Genomic DNA, 19,685 nt, shown 5'->3' with positions numbered 1-19,685 from the left:
AAGTTTGTCAGTAGAAAATGGTGCAAAATTAAAATTTTGTATGGGACCACAGCCGTTCGCGCGCTTACATTTTCTAAATTTGCCGCTCTTTTCTACTGACGGAAATGGCTTGAGAGAGAACCTACATATATGTGACAGTAGAGCGTGGATTCAAATGATCAACATTTTCAGATAATGTGTGTATTTGTTAAATTAATTCAGTGAAAGCATGATAGAAAAAATGTGTCTACATATAGAAGACCGGGTATGATTATCTCACGGGTTATATCTCATGAATAGAACATATTCTAGATATCTTGCCAGGCATCCACTCAATTTCATGTCTCTCTAATTGGACAGCTTTTTTCCATAGTTCTCTGCGAATAGCATCTTGTGGGAATCTGAATGGAAAGTAATGTAAAATGACAATACCAAATTTGATTATTAATTTGAAATAACTAGGTAGTTTTTTTATAGCTCCATCTCATGAAATAAAAAAGGAAAATACAAATCTGTAAGAAGGAATTTATTACTACATTTATAATTATATAGAAAATATCTAAACCAAACACAAGTTAATAAAATAGTCTACTTCATTTGGCATAACACCATCCCTATTATCCTTGCAATTTAAAAAGTCGTATGTTGTTATGAAAGTCGTATGCAGTTGTTACGTTTTAGCTTAGCACAAATCGTCATGTTTATTCCAAATTTTACTGAAGTTATATGTTTACTACAAGTGAAAAGTGATTCCACTGTCCTTGGTATGAACTAAAATAACTTCTGCACCACTTCACGACACATGAAGATATTTTTAATTACAAAAAAATGTTGTTTTTATAAATCAATTTAGCCATTTGTCACTGACTGTCATCTCGGTCGTACTGAGATTGCCAATCGAGCAGTTTGTAAGTACCGCCTATCGCGGGGTAGTTTGCGTTGGGTCATAATTGAGCGGACAGAATACTTCCATGTACTTATATGCTTTCACTGAGTGTGGCCGGTGGCGTAGCCAGAGTTCATTTTAAAACAAAAGATACACCGCGCCGCACCGTACTTCTGTTTGATAAAATATTTGCACGTCAGATCACTCGGCTATATCACTAGCGATTTTATACTAAAACTAGTGATCCACCCCGGCTTCGCACGGGTTAACAAATTATACACCTAAACCTTCCTCAAATCACTCTATTGATAGGTGAAAACCGCATGAAAATCCGTTCCGTAGTTTTTGAGTTTATCGCGAACAAACATTACAAACACACAAACAGACAGATGCGGCGAAGGACTTTGATTTGTAAGGTGTAGTGATGATAGGCACTGCTTTGGTATACAGGGTAACGATATATGGTTTTCATTTCACACACGAGCTCGGCTCGGAAACGGTCTTTTTTAAATCCCAAAATAGCCCAATATTTTTAATTATTTTATGCTCTTTCCGTAGGACTGAATCATGTATTTATGTAACAACTTCGTATTATTAGATTGACCCATCAAAAATGAAATAATAAACCAAAGAACGAAAATGAACGTAATAATAGCGGTATTTTCTGTATGAAGGAAAAACCGGTTCCGAGCCTTGGTTGCCACTGCACTATGCACTGCACAGGAATAACAACTTTTGTTTTAAAATCTGTGCATGACAAATGGACGTCACGTAACAGTAATAGTATCGTCGCGTGATCAGGGTGATCGTTCTACTTTCCCCACCATTCTTGAACTACGTAGGTACCTTCTATTCTTTCGGCTACATTACCTGTACAGCTATGTAATTTGTTGGATAACATCAGATTCCAACGAAGCCTTAATCAAACTTGATTTGCATAAATTAGCGATATGCGGAGCGACTCTGAAAATCCCCGTAATTATGCTTATCGGAATACATTAGTGTCCGCCATTAATAAACAGAGATATCAGTTGACGCCTGCGAAATTCAGGGTGCTTGACGGCGCCTTCGTAAAGGCAGAATAATTAAAATTGTACGAGCGTCCCATTGGGACAGTCCAACTATAGTTCAGATTTCAGTACGCTTAAGATCAATGGAAACAAATGAGGGCAGAAAAAAAAACTACTAATGTGACCTATTATCATCGAACTTGTGTCTATTTGATAGCATACGTGCGTAATTATACCAAATGATTAGCAAAGTAATAGATGTACGATTCTAAATGTTCACTATCGAATATGACGGATAGGTGAAGTAGCCTTACCACGACTGCCTTAGCAGTGTCAAACTAACATATGAATTGGCTAATGTTTGCGTAACTTACTTTCTATCAGTGTTGGCCGAAAGTTAATGCGAATTGAAAATGTTAGCCATTAACCATTATAAATTGACCCTTAAACCGTAATCGTCCGTTACGGTTTAAGGTTCAATTTATAATGGTTAATGGCCAACATTTTCAATTCGCATTAACTTTCGGCCAACACTGCTTTCTATATAAGTATACGTCGCTTGCACTAATATGCTAGTACGAGCGAGACGCTAGCGAATATGTCATTGTCAAACTGGTGGTGGTCGTAAATGTCACAAATTCTGCTTTTAAGTAATTATGCCACATAGTTATTAAACACGTTTATTTCGTCACTGGGATCGTAAAGGTTGCGTGTCACCTGCAGTAATATTTGATTGGTGTATCGTACATCAAAAAAATAATGGTAATTATTAGGCTAATGGAGGTAATATTGGGTACAAATTATGTATCCTAACGAAAGGATAATCTAATTCTAGACAATGAGCCTACGTGGTAAGTAGAATTCTAATAATTTTTCAGAGCGTGTTTGTCAGAATCTTTTGAAAAATAACCCAAGCCAAATTCTTTAGGACATTGTTCTTTGTAGTATTTGTCCCCCACTTGATAATCTTTAAAAATAGGAAAAAAATACTATTGCTAAAAGTAATATGCAGTACCAAAATATTGGTAAACAAACATTATATATAGGAATAACATTTTCAAACTTCTATTCGGAAGTGGGTTCATAAAGTAATAGTAATAGATCAAGAAAAGTATGCAGCGATTTTGATAGCCCACGCAGGGCAAGAGTTATTTATACGTCATAATTTCATAGAAGTTTGACGTTTAAAATGACACTTGTACTGCATGGACTATCAAAATCGCTGCAGACTTTACTTAGTCTAACTCTACCAATAATAAGATTAATAAGTACAATGCTTATTATTTCCCAGTCGAACGCACCCGTCACCAATATGGAACTTTTAGTTTATATCTGTCTATCAACGTTCGTACAAAACAAAGGGTTTCATCACACTCCAAATGGCAGTGTTGCTACAAAAGCCGTGATGTAAAAAAATAGGTCGCGTCCCGAAATCAAGCGATGCTCCACTTACACCAAACGGCAGTCAATTAACGCATTTTGACGTTATTTTGACTCACCCAGAAGTCATTCAAAATTCAACCCTAAAGTGAGTATTTTAGGTGCATTTTACTTTGCATTTGTAGCGTTCCGTATGCAATCAATCACTGTGCTTGCGTTGAAACATAACTGATCAAAGCCTTGACAAGTTGGTCCGCAGAAGACACAGTACCGCCTGGTGACAAGCAAAAGTCACTAAGTACTATCAAAAAATTAAAGTAACTATGCACTTTATTACACTTGTAACACGGTTTATTGTCCAATAATGTCTATGCTTGTTATTTATACTTATAGAGTTAGAGACAATAGAGTGACCAAGCGAACTAACATAAGCACAGTAATAATACAAATCTGTCAGTAGCAGTTTTGACTACTCAATGACTACTCTCATACTGTGACCGCACTATTTTCTGTATGTATTCTGAAAAAATAGGATATAAGTCTAACATGAAATTGAAGAAATAAAACAAACTGGCATAAAGCTGAAATAGTGGTAACACCAGTAGACTTGTCAATAATTTGTTTTGTTATTTCTAAGCTTGTTTAGGAATAGTTTATATTATTATTAAATTATCTAGTCATCCTTTGCATGGCATTATTTTTGGCTTACCATCTTAAATATTAATTTCGTAAAACTGCGCAATTTTCAAATACTCTGAGATTGTTAGAGGGTTGGGAGAGAAGGTCCATTACAGAAATAAAACCTACCCGGTAACAATAAAACCTACCCGGTAACAATAAAATGCTGCAACTCCAGGAAATATTAGGTAATGTTGGTTTTCCGTTATTACCTACTGTAGGTATCTATGTACTATAAATCTATAAAAGAGGGTCGTGTTGTATGGAGTGATAGGTTACGATATTACCTACAAATAAGTAGCTTAATTGTGCTATCGTAACTCGTACTTACCTCGCCGAAAGTGTTTGAGTTCGTTAAATAATTTAAAGCGAGCGAATGTAATACAAATAGAAGAGATAAACACGACCGGGCACTTTGTGGGTGTGTAAACAGCTGGCGATGTTGGCAAAGCGTGGAAAGTTGCCATAGATACTTCTGCGATCTCAATCTAGGGACTTAAGGGTCTAAGTAAGGAATTGTCTACGAGCATACACTTAAATAATGCAGTCGAATTAGGTGTACAAAATATCTAAATTTACAAGCAGTAAAAGGAGATTTCAGAGTAAAATGTTTATTTGACAAATGGGTTAATCAACTTATACTTGTTACTCTTTGCCATGGTTAAGTTCTTAAAACCCTGATTATAACAAACATGCATTATTGTAGTAGTTATAAGTCCTTTCCATAATAATTATTTAATGTCAATAAAAGTCAATACAACAATAAAAATACTAAAGACTATAGCAACTTAAGACTAGCTCAAGCCTAGTCAAAAAGTCCCCCGCGAGTTGTCCTTGGCGCAAAGGTACCCGTCACACTAGTCGCGTTACAACGTTGAATGGCTTTCCATAATGGGTAATTTACTAAACATATTTGTTGGTAGTACGACACATAATATTTCTTCTAACTGTTCCAGTATTGTCCCCGGGACAACGGGATTGAATAACAACACTAAAAAAGTGCATCCACCCAGATAATATTAGTAAGGTAAACGTACTGGTGCTCGACGCGCTCGCAGTAAATATGATCTTGAAACTTAAGTCATTGTCAATAGAGGTGACAGCAAGGTGTCATCTATTGGGCATTAGCATGTCGAGCACTAGTGCGTTTACGTTACCTAAATGTTTTGTAATTTGTAATTCTTGATGAGAATAAATAATCTTTAACCATAATATTACACATAAACCATGTTTTATCTTGAATCGTTATAAAACACATTGTAACAACAAAAACGTTGATCCACAGGATTATAGGTAGGTACAGTCCAAAGTACCCAGTGTAATTTATGACCAATTTTCCCCTTGTTACAGTGACAATAGTATGAGGTCTCTAGCGACATTCATATTGATTGTCACTGTGACAAGGTACGAAATGGGTCATAAAACTCATAAATTAATGCTTTCGCCCGTACGTCCACGGACAAATACTGTAGGCAGATTCATATTTTGTCATTTCACATAAGCTTAATTAATCTGAAGGGATAAAAAACTCGTCGCATTTCGTTATCGCGTATTTCAGAGTCAGGACAAAAGAGAAATAATAAGATTGTCAAAAAAATGGCACCTTATTATTTCTTTTGACTTCTTCATTAATCGTAATAGTTGTGTAAAAAATAGTCTAACAGACCTCAATAAAAAAGACCTTAAGTATACAACACGTAGTTATAGAGTTAGACCAAGAAAAGTCTACAACGATTTTGATAATGCTAATGTTATTTTAAACGTCAAACTTTTATTACTGCGTATGGTATCAAAATCGTTGCAGACGCTTCTTGGATTAACTCTAATATTGTTCTGATTGTAATTTTTTCTAGTTTTCTGATAAACAGAATTGCCAAAGACAACTTCAAAAACTCAAAAAGCATTCAAAGGCTTTCTTTTCAAAAACTTTTTTGTCTTTCCGGTGGAACTCATAAAATAAATGAACTTAGAAGCTCAATGTTATTGCCGGACCCTTAAAGAGCCTGACCACATTCTTCTTCATTCTTGCATAGAAAGAAAGTTATTACACATACGTTAACGAATATGGTGGTAGCCGTACCTACTTAAAATGATGTACGATGTATGATGGTGTATGTGCGTGATGTCGGCATGAATTAGTAGGTACGGGTTGAATTCGGCGGCCTGATTCAATCGGACAATTTAATCAGATTGGCGAAAAATTGTCCCCGTCTGGACACGCCTTTAGTTACCACAGAAATAAGGATATGTAACTACATCCCGATATTTATGGTTACTTTGGCCATCAATATAATATAATATATCGCCAGGTGACAAGCTAAACTCACTAATTACTAAAAAATATTAAACAAAAATCAACCTTATTTGAGTAATAATATGGTTCACTGTGGCTATGACCGTGGGGTGGTAATTAGTGAGTTTTGCTTGCCACCTGATGATTATGTACTTATTTGATGCTAACCATATCATGAGGCGTGTCCTTCTTATTAAGGGCCCCTTACCAAAATGGGTTTAGTACAGTGTTTGTTCTTAAACTAAAGAAAGCTATTACGCACGTATTGGCTAAAGGTGATCTCCAAAGCGGCCGGTCGTGTGCAGACATATACTTATTATGTTTAGTAGGATACCACAAAAATACTATTTAATAATTAATCTCTGGTGGTCAAACTAGTTAGGTACATTTGTTTACTAAAACCAAGGAAACGAATTAGCGAGCCGTGTCATAAAATAAAATGACGTTATTTCAAAAGCCTTACATATCAATAAATTAACTACCTATAGAATTAAATGAAAGCTTATTTATTACCTCTAGAGCGAAACTGAGAAAATTAAGAAAAGATGAGATTAAGTTCGACACGGTCTCGATCCCCATCCTACTGAGGAAACTAGAAGCATATGGGTTTCGCGGGACTACACTGAGGTGGTTTACAAGCTACTTGACGGATAGATACCAACGTGTCAAAATTGGTGAACATCTCAGTGACCTAAGACCAGTTCCTTTCGGCGTACCACAGGGCAGCATTCTAGGCCCTACTCTTTTTCTTTTATATATAAATGACATCTCACTTCTTCCTTTACAGAATGCTGAAATCTTGTGTTACGCCGATGACACTTCTATCATTTTCCGAGGGTCCTCCTGGGAGAATGTTTGTGAACATGTCGAGAATGGTATGTCACAAGTGTCAATTTGGTTAAGGCAGAATCTTCTGACACTAAACACAGCAAAAACCAAATTTCTCTGTTTCCATAAGACTTCAGCTTCTGCGCCAAAACTACATCGAGATATTAAAGTTCATCATCGTAATTGTATTAATGCCCCTATTCCAAATTGCACTTGTGACTGCATGACCAGACCAAACACAGTGAGGTACCTCGGAATTATGATGGACGAAAATCTAAACTTCAGAGAGCATGTTTCCGCGGTTTCAGGTCGGGTCCGAAAGCTGATACATACAATGAAATTGCTACGAGAATCAGCCGATTTTGCACTGTTAAAGATTATTTATTTAGCTCTTTGCCAGTCAATTATTAACTACTGAATTCTTGCCTGGGGAGGTTTAACCTCCTCTCTTAATCTAAAACTAGAAAGAGCGCAAAGAGCGGTGTTGAAGGTCGCATTGAGGAAACCAATTAGGTACCCTACGATCGATCTATACAATGACACCCAGGTGCTCAGCGTCCGGAAGCTCTATTTAATAAGGGTGGCATTGTACGTACATAAAAAAGTACTTAGCTCATCCAATTACAATACATTACTTAAAAATCGAATTTTTAAAATTTCTGTTACTGCTGTTAAAACTACATTTGTACGTCACTTCTCCGTTTTCTTATACCCCCGAATTTACAATCGATTAGGTAGGATATATGAATTCAAAGAACACTCCATTTTCGAGGCAAAAAAAATGTTATCAAAGAACTTAATGCACCTAGCATATGAAGACACAGAAAATCTAATCAAGATACCATATTGAATAAACTCACAATAACCTCATACACACACACACACACACACACACACACACACACACACACACACACACACACACACACACACACACACACACACACACTCCACGTACACACACAGACACATGTTACGTCAAGTGTTATTATATTTTTAATTTTATTTCAAAAAGAATAGTTTTTGTTTCTAAGAGAAAACATAATTTATATTTGTTTTAATATTAGGAGGAGATGTAAACACAGTACTAGCAGACCTTTCGGAAATAAAAAATAAATTTAAGCTTATAGGGCTGGAATTGAATTTCGCGAAGTGCGAATTATATTTAACCCTTTACAATCCCGACATCGTACAAAAATTTCAAGCCCTCAGTCCCAATATAAAAGTAGTCAATAAGGACTCTCTAAACCTCCTAGGGTCACCAATTTTCGAAGAAGCCATCCCCAGCATTATCACAAACACGATTACTAAATTCAAAAACTGCGCCGATCGCCTGAACGACATCAATTCTCATTCCGCTCTGACTATTCTTAAATTCTGCCTTTTCGTACCAAAATTTACTTATTTGCTCCGCTGCTGTCCATTTTGGAAACACCAAAACTCCTTATTACCGATTGACAACCTTATTAGATCTTCCCTTGAAACCATTCTAAATATACAGCTTAGCGAGCATTCTTGGAACCAGGCGTGCCTGCCCATCAGATTCGGTGGGCTGGGTATGCGCAAAATTTCTAGCGTTGCTTTGCCGGCGTTTCTATCTTCCGTCCATGGCACTTCCTCCCTCATAGGAAAAATATTAAGGGCCTGCCCTTTAAACTACGAGACGGCGTGCTTGACGGAAGCTAGAGACGCCTGGCTGACGGCTTGTCCGGGTCAAGATTTACCTTCAAAATTACATATTCAACGTTGCTGGGACGACACTTTGTGCAAAATTGACTTTGAGGTACTACTTTCCAGCTCTGATGGTCCTAATACACGTGCGCGGCTGCTCGCTGCTGCAGAACGGGAATCCGGCCAGTGGCTGCATGCCTACCCCTCCCCCCCCTCTGGTACATATTTAGAACCGGATACCCTACGCCTAGCCGTAAGCCTTAGGCTAGGGGTCAAGGTCTGCGCCCCCCACGGATGCCCCTGCGGCGCAACCGTCGCCGTGCTTGGACACCACGGCCTCTCTTGTCGGTTAAGTGCTGGCCGCCTCTCCAGGCACGCTGCCCTAAATTATATCATCCGCCGGTCTCTTGCCACCGTCAATGCGCCAGCTATCCTCGAACCTAACGGCGTTTTGAGGGACGACGGCAAGAGACCGGACGGTATGTCCCTGGTCCCGTGGAAGATGGGACGGGTGCTAGTCTGGGACGCCACATGCGTCGATACACTGGCACCGTCCCATCTACCAAGAACTTCGATCAGGGCTGGGGCGGCTGCCGAGGCGGCTGAAAACAAAAAGTTTTCAAAGTATCAAGGTCTCGGCCCCCAATACCATTTTGTGGCATTCGGTGTCGAGACACTGGGGCCGTGGGGTCCAAGCGCTCATGTTCTTTTTAAAGAACTGTCGAAAAAGCTGGCCGATACCACCGGTGACCAGAGAGCTGGCAGCTTTCTCTCGCAACGCATTAGTATTGCCATTCAGCGAGGGAATGCTGCCAGCATCTTTGGCACAATGCCGCGGGGGCCTTTTTTAGATTTACTTTAGTTTAGATTAGTTTTTAATTTTAGGTAGTTTTTAATTTTAGTTAGTTTTTAATTTTAGGTAGTTTTTAATTTTAGTTTTTAAATTTAGTTTTTAATCTTTTTATGTTACTCATTATACTGCATTTATATTAGGTACTTTACTCGATCTTTTTTCTTTCTCTTTTCTTTATCATCTCAGGTAACTGTATCTCTGTAAATTCCATCCTTCACCGTTTCTTTTTTAACTAAATAATTGTATCCTTTTTTTTCCTTCTAGCCTCATTGTATTATTGTTATTACTTGTGTCCGTATTATGTCCACCACAGGACAGGCTATGCCTAGTGTGGTGGCCAGCATAAATGTAATATTGTTATAATTTTATTTTCGAAATAAAACATTTGTATTTGTATTTGTTGTAGTTTTCTTAATTTTCTCAGTTTCCGTGGTTGAGGCTGCATCCTCAAACACGGCATTCGATGGGAGTTAGGTACATCGCTACTGCGCGAACTAATGGTGTGAGATATTCGCCCCCGCTAAGACTAATAGTTAACGATAGAGACACGAATAGTTTTCAACCAGCCGGGTAATTGAAACTGGGGGACTATCGCGAACCTCGATTATCGAAGATTATTCTACATGCCTATCTGTTACTCGAATAAGCCAGAGCGATAGAGAGGAAAATAATATACATACGAACGTTTGAAGTTTGCAATTAGGTATATCTCGGTGCTAGAAATGTTTATACAACATGTAAAAAATAATCAGGAATAGGAAAGTAGAAATTAACGTATTTATTTAATTTTTTAAAACAAAAAAGTAAGACATCCGTATTTCGCATTTTATTTTTGTAATAATAACTAAAAGGTTAACATCCTTATTTGCTGCATTATTAACAAATATTAATTGATTGTTTATTCAATTATTTTTTGTTACAGTCATATATTGTTAACTATATACAGATGTGTAGTAATATCATGCCTCTTCGAATCTAACCTACCTACCTACGTCTGTGTGGCAAGATGATGAAAACTTTCCTATGTCTACTCTCGAGCCTCAAACTATCTCCATACCAAATTTCATCTAAATCGGTTCAGTGGTTTAAGCGTGAAGGGGTAACAGACAGACAAACAGAGTTACTTTTGCATTTTTAATATTGTAATTACTTACACAATTATTAAACGTAATTGTTCTGAATAAGTACTTTGTTTTGGTTGTTTGGACGATTATAACTAAATGTGTAAAACTGTACCTACGAACTGCAACTTAAAAAAAAAATAGTTGTCAGTTGTATATCGATAGTTATAAAAAATATGTTACTTTTACATGCAATTTTAGAGCACGATATTATCTTTTACTGATTCTGTGTAGGTAATGGCTTTTCTATTACCGATCAGTTTTTATTTATGTGATACACGTTGTATTAATATAAGGCTATAAATAAATATCCTAATATGTCCGTTAGTGACGTCATCAGGAATAGATATCTATCCGTAGGTAATACTATTGTCTTAACTGTCTGCTCGAAGGAGATAGCAGCCATAAAACGGACGTGTCGTTATAAAGAGAAAATGCATGTTGACCGATTTTTCGAAGACGGCTAGATCTATAAAAATAATAATAACAAACGGGCATCCGCTCGGTGTACCCCTTATATTTATATACAGTTCATCTGATGCTACATTACGACACCAGGGGGGCGATTTTTTAATTTCGATTTCGTCACTCGAATATCGGTGGAAAACGGCGAAATGCTAATTTTTGATATACGAGCGATAGAAATTTGGAGATATTATTGAACGAAATACACGAAATCGAGCGGTCAAGTTTCAAAAATAGGCCCCCTGGTGCTATAATAATCAAATTTCAAGGGCCATATATGTACTATAAAACATTGTGCGATCTACGTGCGAATAGGTAAGGTGGTGATACTGGTGTTCGACGCGGTCCCAGTGCATGTCATCTTGAAACTTAAGTCATTGTCAATAGAGGTGACAGCAGGGTGTCATCTATTAGGCATTAGCATGTCGAGCACTAGTACCACCACCTTATTTAAATCGTGTCGATTTAAAACACTCCTTTCGTAGTGTTTTATAATTCCCATTAAACCCGTCAAATTAAACCTATCATAAGAACACTAACGGAGACGGTCCTAAGTATTCAATATAAAATAAAATTAATTTTAATATAATAATTAAACGCGCAACTAAATAAAACCGGGCAAGTGCGAGTCGGACTCGCGCACGAAGGGTTCCGTGCCATAATGCAAAAAACGGCAAAAAAAAAAGAACGGTCACCCATCCAAGTACTGACCCCGCCCGACGTTGCTTAACTTCGGTCAAAAATCACGTTTGTTTTATGGGAGCCCCACTTAAATCTTTATTTTATTCTATTTTTAGTATTTGTTGTTATAGCGGCAACAGAAATACATCATCTGTGAAAATTTCAACTGTCTAGCTATCACGGTTTGTGAGATACAGCCTGGTGACAGACGGACGGACAGACGGACAGACGGACGGACGGACGGACAGCGGAGTCTTAGTAATAGGGTCCCGTTTTACCCTTTGGGTACGGAACCCTAAAAATTACTGAGCACCTAAACTTTAGGTCCTAAAGTATTAACTCAAAGACTAGTCGCTCAAGGCTTAGTTGCCAAGTTGATATTTCGGTCGCTCAGTTACATTTTTGTAAGTAAAGTTAGGATAGTGTGAAGCTTCCATCATTAGAACCCATTTCAATCGTTGACAGCCTCTTTGTTTGGAACAACCACCAACCTCTATTGCCAAGAAATATTTAAGATAGATTATAGCAACTAATGGGAGTGTCCTGTACGGGGACATAACCTTAAGACGATACTTATTATAGGGGAGACTAAGGAGAGTTGTGACAATTTATACTTTAACCATGCTTTAACCTACATATCTCAGCAACAAAGCATAATATACAGATATAATACATTTATCTCAAACTCTTCACCACAAATTCCATGTTAACTCAGCAATACTTACTGATTGTTGGATAGAAAACGTGGGATATTCTGAGTTAAACGACTGCCAAAGTTTTAATTGCCACGCGTTACATCGAACCGACGTTTCTCGAACAGTATTACGCGATTCATTAGTTTAACCCACTACATTTTGCGGGAGCAACTTTTAATTTGATATTGGCATTTTTCAGAAAACCTATCAATTTCTTTTAAAACGTCGTTTGGTCACAACAAAATGCAAGATACCTATTACCTACCTAATGATTTCTTGTTAAAATATTTACGATTGATATTAAACTTGTAAACATGAGCTTGCCTAGAATTTATCACCATACTGTTTAGTATGGGTACAAAATATTTAGAAGAGCTATCTCGGACGCATAATAATTATATAAAAACCGGCCAAGTGCGAGTCGGACTCGCGCACGGAGGATTCCGTACCATTACGCAGAAAACGGCAAAAAAATCACGTTTTTTGTATGGGAGCCCAGACAGACAGACGGACGGACGGACAGCGGATTCTTAGTAATAGGGTCCCGTTTTTACCCTTTGGGTACGGAACCCTAAAAGACAGTCAGGTATATTGCTGTGCTATATTGGCCTTACGAAGCATATTGTCGTATAGATGAGCGTTTCTTTTATTTTTTGGCATTTTTAAATATTATGACTTTTTTGCCACTTTTGTGTTATTTCTACTCAGAATTACGAGCTCTTTCGGTCCTAATGGGATAAAAAAATGTCCCAGAGTTTTTTTCCTATTGTGTTACCATTTCCCCATATACTTTGTATGGCGGTAACAAAAAGAAAACTTTGAAAAATGTATGGAAATATTAACACTCTTTTTTTCTCCTATAAGGATGAAAAGGGTTCGTGATCCTGACTAGAAATAACACAAAAGTGGCAAAAAAAGTCACAATATATATAAATGGCAAAAAATAAAAGAAACGCTCAGATACTTGGTAACTGTGGTAAGAGTCATGCATAAATCAAAGTTAATTAAATTCAAAACAATATATTTTACTGGTATTAGACTGTCACCGTTTATGAAAAGGCCCCGAGGAGAGAAATGACAATGTTCCCTTAAAAAGGGGATTCGAAATATATATATAATGACTGTGTTTCATGTTTTATCTCAAGAGGATTTAAATGTTATCTAATCCTGTTCAACCAGCGTCGCGATACTAGCTTGATGCGTCACGACATGGTAGCTGATGGAAAATAGGTAGGTATCTTTTCCAGAAATATTTCAGGAAGTTTTGATGAACTTGGCTTGTTACCCGAGAGTCATTTTTAGCCATTTCAGGAATCACGGACAAAAGGATGACAATTTAATGTAAAAGTCCCGTTGTTAATATTTTGGTATTGTAACTCTAACAGGCTACGCTAAATTAATTTACTTCCTAATATCGTTAAAAACTAACTTAATCCGTGTATCGTGTTATCTATATGTCATATGAAAGAGCTCATTTTGAGAATTTTAATTTTTTTTTTTTTTTTACATTCTATAATTTTATAATTTTAAATTATAAATTTAACTACACAAAGTTGACTAGGTACTAACATTCGATAACAATAGAAATTAATAAAAAAAATACTATAAATTAACTTAGAATTAATCCGTGTATTAATATTGCAATAGTCCAATATCCTATTAGTTCTCCAAGCGGGCACTCGTCGTTCTGTTTCTAAAACGTCAAATACATGAATATTTTATTGATCAATATCATTCTTACATTCTGACATGCATAGGTGATAATGTGAGGAGTGATGTGAAACAAAGTATATTGGCCTAGCCTCCAATTTTCCAATCAAACACAACACCACAACGCCGAACAACCCCGAATCATGTCGATGAAAATAACGTGGGAGACCTAAAATGTGCCACCTCTTTTATTGACTTTAGTCGTGACGAGTTGCGGTGCAGTCTGTATATAGGCCTTTATTACCTATAAAATTGTTGAATTGTCGCTTAGTACCCTTGTTATGTTTAGTACGGCTTAAAATAATAATGATACGGCTGTAAACACGCTGCAGAAGTCAAAGGAGAAAAAAAAAAGTCACTAGGTATTTCAAAATGTAGCAAAAAGTAAAGAAAATTACTCGCAAAATCGGGTTATTCCCACTAGTTACCACCAAGTTCTAACCAGTGGTAACTACTGGGATTTTTTTTCCCAACTTTTACCACTGGTAACTACTGGGAAATAAATTCCCACTAGTTACCACCAAGCCTACTGGGAATTTTTATTCCCAGTAGTTACCACTGGTAAAAGGTGGATTTTTTTTCCCAGTAGTTACCACCAAAATATTGTTAGAATTCAATACTTATAAAAACAGTATAAATAGTATAGTATAAATGTAGCGTGCTGTAATAAATAATCATGAGTCAGTTAGTGATTCAGTGAACTGCTTTAAAAGTGATCAAAAATATTAAAACAGTTTTACCGGTATAAGTGTAAAAACTAAAATAGAAGAGTCTCATTCTACTTAAGTAGAAATTAACTTATTATCCAAATTAAATTTATCTTATTAACTGTAAATTGAATTACATATTTATACAAACGAACAAACGAACAAACAAATCAGTCAAAAACCGACAGAACTGATTTCGTTTTATTATTTACAGCTACTTCATTTCGGTCTATTATAACACGACGCAGAGCTGGGGGCCGATTTTTTAATTTCTACCGCTCGATTTCGTGTATTTCGTTCAATAATATCACCGCTACTAGGCATTTAAATTCTACTAATAAAATTGAAAACGAGTGGCCAATACCACTCAATTTCCAATTTCTATCGATCGTATTTCAAAAATTAGCATTTCGCCGTTTTCCACCGATTTTCGAGTGACGAAATCGAGCGATCGAAATTCAAAAATCGCCCCCCTGGAAGATGTAGGTATTCATAATTCGTAGTTAGGCTAAATAAGTAAAGAGCATGGTTGTTATTAAAACCGCTTAGGGCGCGCTTCAGATGGGCTGACTGCTCGGACTAACCAGCATAGGCTCGCATTCAAATTACGCGGGTAGTACATCGCTCGGTCATGTTACGCTGGTTGGCTCGATTGCTTAAACACCCACGCTAGCGGGATGGTAATAACACTTTACCAGAGGGGCATCAGTACTATTCGTACACTTCGTATTAAGTTTTTTTTGTATTTAACTTTTATTCTTTTGGAAGAACGTGTAAGTGATTAAAATCACATAAAACAACCTTAAATTGAGTACGAAGGGCCAAGAGGGCGTCAGGCTAAAAGCAAAAATCAGTAAAAAGTAAAATAATAATTATGTACTTTATCTGATTGCGAACGTCTATATAACCTGGTAGAGTTGGGAATGTTTTCGTTTCACATAATATTCACATCATGTATGAAGTAAAACTGTCCCTCGCCCTCGTTTAATATAATGTAACGCGCCCGTGCCCACAGTTGCTTCCAACATACTTAAAAGTGGACTGATTAGATTGTCGTATTCATTCTTTGGGCCAAGTAAAAAGGGATGAAAGTTTGGTGGGAAGTCACGTGTTTATTTTTAGCTTAGCCTAAATTTGTTCCAGTATGATCTATTGTATCTAACTATGTCAACCAATACCATTCTTATCGGCCATAAGGGCTGGCAGTTATGCCGAACAAAGAATATTTCGCAAGGGTCAGACACGGGCGACACGGCGGTTAAGAAAAATGGGGTGCGCGGTGCACGCCACACTCGGTTCGGCCTTTTTGCACTCGTGTTATTTAATAAGAACAACACAAAAGATATTTAGGAACTAAACGTTTGTTTAGCAATTACAAGGCATAGGTACCGCTATTATTCATACTTATATTGCGATAAACCAAGGTTGTAACCTATCCAATATGCATAAGGTATTACCATAACTCTTATTTCATAAATGTTGGTGGTCCTACATTGTTTCTTACTTTACCGTGATAAAATTTAAGAAAACTTAAAAATATCTATACCAAAATTTAATTGCAAGATCACATTCACATTCCCAACTCTATCAGGTTTTATAGACGTTCGCATTCGCACGCCATCGCCATCAGAATCAGACACACAATTATTATTACATAATTATTGGTACATAATTATTATTTTACTCTTTTTCTGATTTTTGCTCTTAGCCTGACGCCCTCTTGCCCCTTCGTCGTACTCAATTTAAGGTTGTTTTATGTGATATTAATTACATACTTACACGTTCTTCCAATAAACATATTATCCAAACGAATAAAAGTTAAATACAAAAAAAAACTTAATACGAAGTGTACGAATAGTACTGATGTCCCTCTGGTAGAGTGTTATTACCATCCCGCTAGCGTGGGTGTTTAACCAATCGAGCCAACCAGCATAACATGACCGAGCGATGTACTACCCGAGCGCAATTGGAATGCGAGCCTATACCCAAGTAACACAAAAGTAGCTGAATATTGTTTGAATAATAGAGCATGCCGTACTGAATGCTGAATAAGGTAGCTGTATATCTTCTGTATAAGCGCTATTACAGACGTTATACAGAAGGTTTGGGCGCAAAGTGGGCATGCCCACGCCGCTTAAAACGGAATAACAGTAATGTAATAGCTGTATAAGTGTGTGCCCACACATTGGATCGCTGAATAACACTTGTATAGAGGCTGTCAAAAGCTTCTATACCGCTTTTAAACCAAAGTTATCCAGCTTTGTATAGAATGACTCAGTTAGTCACACGTTATGCAGCTTTTGGTTCAACAGTGCATTGTTACAGAAAATATATTCAGCTATTTGTGTATGATTTGTCTTCCATTTTAATTTGTGAACTCGTGTCAAAGTGTAGTTTCTGAAGTGAATACAAAATAAGGAGGACATTACCCATATATTGATTTGATGTTTACATAACATCAATTTCATTGCGCATGCGACTTTACTGTAAATATATATATACATTTTATTTAAAATTTTAAAGCGCCGCGTAAATAATGCACTGTTTAGAAAGTAAATATAGAAAATTTAGTACTCCACTTTTAAATTTGTAATTTTTTTTGCGGTGTTTAGATGTTTTAGTGATAGAAAATGTACTTTAACAAGTTATGCTACGATAAAACTAGTTTTATAAATGAATATAAATGGGTTTTTCAGTTCATTTTAAGTTCCTATTTAATTGTAGAGGTTAGAATATGAGCAACCGTAATGGCGTCCGACTGTGCTGAATATAATATAGCTGCTGCCACAGCTATTATGTGCTAAATTTCTGAATAGGCATTCACATTATTCGCGTTACTAAGCTACATGTTAGATAATAATGGTTTTAGAACAACAAGTTTTGAATAACATCAGTATAATAGTAATTGTTTTCTCAATCTTAAAGCCTATTAGGGTTCTATACACAAATGGTAAAAACCACATAGATCCTCACTAGTTTGATGAGAAACATTATAGGTATGTAACACGGGCAATATTCAATCCTACTTCCTACTTATATTATAAACGCGATATAATATTTAAGTTATATGATAAATCTGGGGGCACGGCAGATTACACAGTTATTTTTTCCGTTATCAGTTCCGACAAATATTTAGTAGGTAAAGGTACACGAAAATATGTACGACGTGAGTACGAAGATGTATATAGTATGAGTATGGTATGGTTACGAGTATGGTATGAATATGAATATGGTATAGGTGCGAAGGTGCGGGTATATTAGTAGCGGGTATCACGGGTATGAATACAAGTATAGTTTGGTATGGGCAGTATTGTTTAGGTATGAGTACGAGTATAGTGTGGGATGGGTATGAGTAGACCCACTTGAAACCTAAAAACAGTCCGTTCAAAATCGACAGGAGAACCGATTTCGCTATATTTTAATGAGGGTGATTATTTTATTTTTCACATACCCAGGCCAGTCTACAAGTTTTTAATGCAAAAATATCAATAACTAGCATTTGACACCTTGTTTGCCAACTATCAACAACCTTAAATGGCCATTGGTAAACCTTATCTCGTTGCAGTAAGGTATGCAAATGGTCCGTTAACAGTGTTTACGATGGAAGCTAGTAATTGTTTACGTAAAATAACCAATCGAAAAGAATTGTTAAGAAAACTAAACCTCGATTTTTTTAATAATGATTGGATTAAAGAATAAATACGCAAGATGCGTTCAAAATAAAATGGTATGATAAAACAAGCTCAAGCTCAAGGCAATCAGGCTCAAGTAGCACCATTGACCGTGTATAAAGCTACGGAACCCTCTCCACCGCGCACTTGTTGATACTAAGCAGTAGTTTGAATAGCGTTTGTCATTGCGTTCATTTTGCAGCTTTTAGCAAGAAAAGATAGTACATGTGTACTAAAATCGCTATAACTTAAGTATAAGTGTTGTTTTAGTATTTATTATTCAGACGTTATATCTATAAAAGCCATAATTAACCCATATATGCAGCTACTGAATAACAAATAAGATTTGGATTTCATTACAGCTTCCAGTAATAGCGTCCACCTTTATTAAAAAACTAGCATTAAAACAGAAACTGCAACCGCTTTTATACAGTTGAAAGTCTCCACCGACGCTTCTTTTCAGCATTTAGTAGCCACTATCACATTTTTCTTAATATTTTCTGCTTAATATCTCACAACACAGAATATATACAACTAATTGCTGCTAATGCCGCTATTATGCAGCTTTTAGTAACCACAAATGCTTTAAGCTGAATAATGTCCGACTAACTGTGTAAGAAATAAGTAATATTCAGTTTTAATATGCAAAACCGATACTATGCAAAATTTATTCAGCATTAATTGGTATATAGGCCCCACTAGGCCCACATATTTCTTTATTCCGAATTTAGTAATTTCCACCGCTTATACACAAAATTTATGCAATCGTAATTTGAATAAGATGATAATTTTACTCTATTATCCTGCTTGTGTGTTACTTGGGATGCTGGTTAGTCCGACCAGTCAGCCCATCCAAAGCGCGCCCTAAGCGGTTTTAATAACAACCATGCCCTTTACTTATTTAGCCTAACTACGAATTATGAATACCTACATATTCCAGCTCTGCGTCGTGTTATAATAGAACGAAATGAAGTAGCTGTGAATAATAAAACGAAATCAGTTCTGTCGGTTTTTGACTGATTTGTTTGTTCGTTTGTTTATTTGTATAAATATGTAA

The 19,685-nt window shown here is 36.5% G+C and overlaps 1 protein-coding gene and 1 long non-coding RNA gene across 2 annotated transcripts in view; both read right to left on the bottom strand.

Annotated features, from left to right (window-relative positions):
* Nucleotides 1-19,685, bottom strand: part of LOC134804115 (uncharacterized) — a 148,953-nt gene that overhangs the window by 114,269 nt on the left and 14,999 nt on the right. The window lies entirely within an intron of this gene.
* LOC134804984 (uncharacterized) lies at nt 8,469-9,036 on the bottom strand. Its single transcript, XR_010146225.1, has 2 exons — nt 8,870-9,036; nt 8,469-8,625 (listed from the first exon to the last, which is right to left on the bottom strand). It is a non-coding gene; the product is annotated as an uncharacterized LOC134804984 (long non-coding RNA).

This window comes from Cydia splendana, chromosome Z, assembly GCF_910591565.1.
Source record: "Cydia splendana chromosome Z, ilCydSple1.2, whole genome shotgun sequence".
Lineage (NCBI taxonomy): Eukaryota > Metazoa > Arthropoda > Insecta > Lepidoptera > Tortricidae > Cydia > Cydia splendana.
This window is presented reverse-complemented; position numbering and strand designations above follow the sequence as displayed.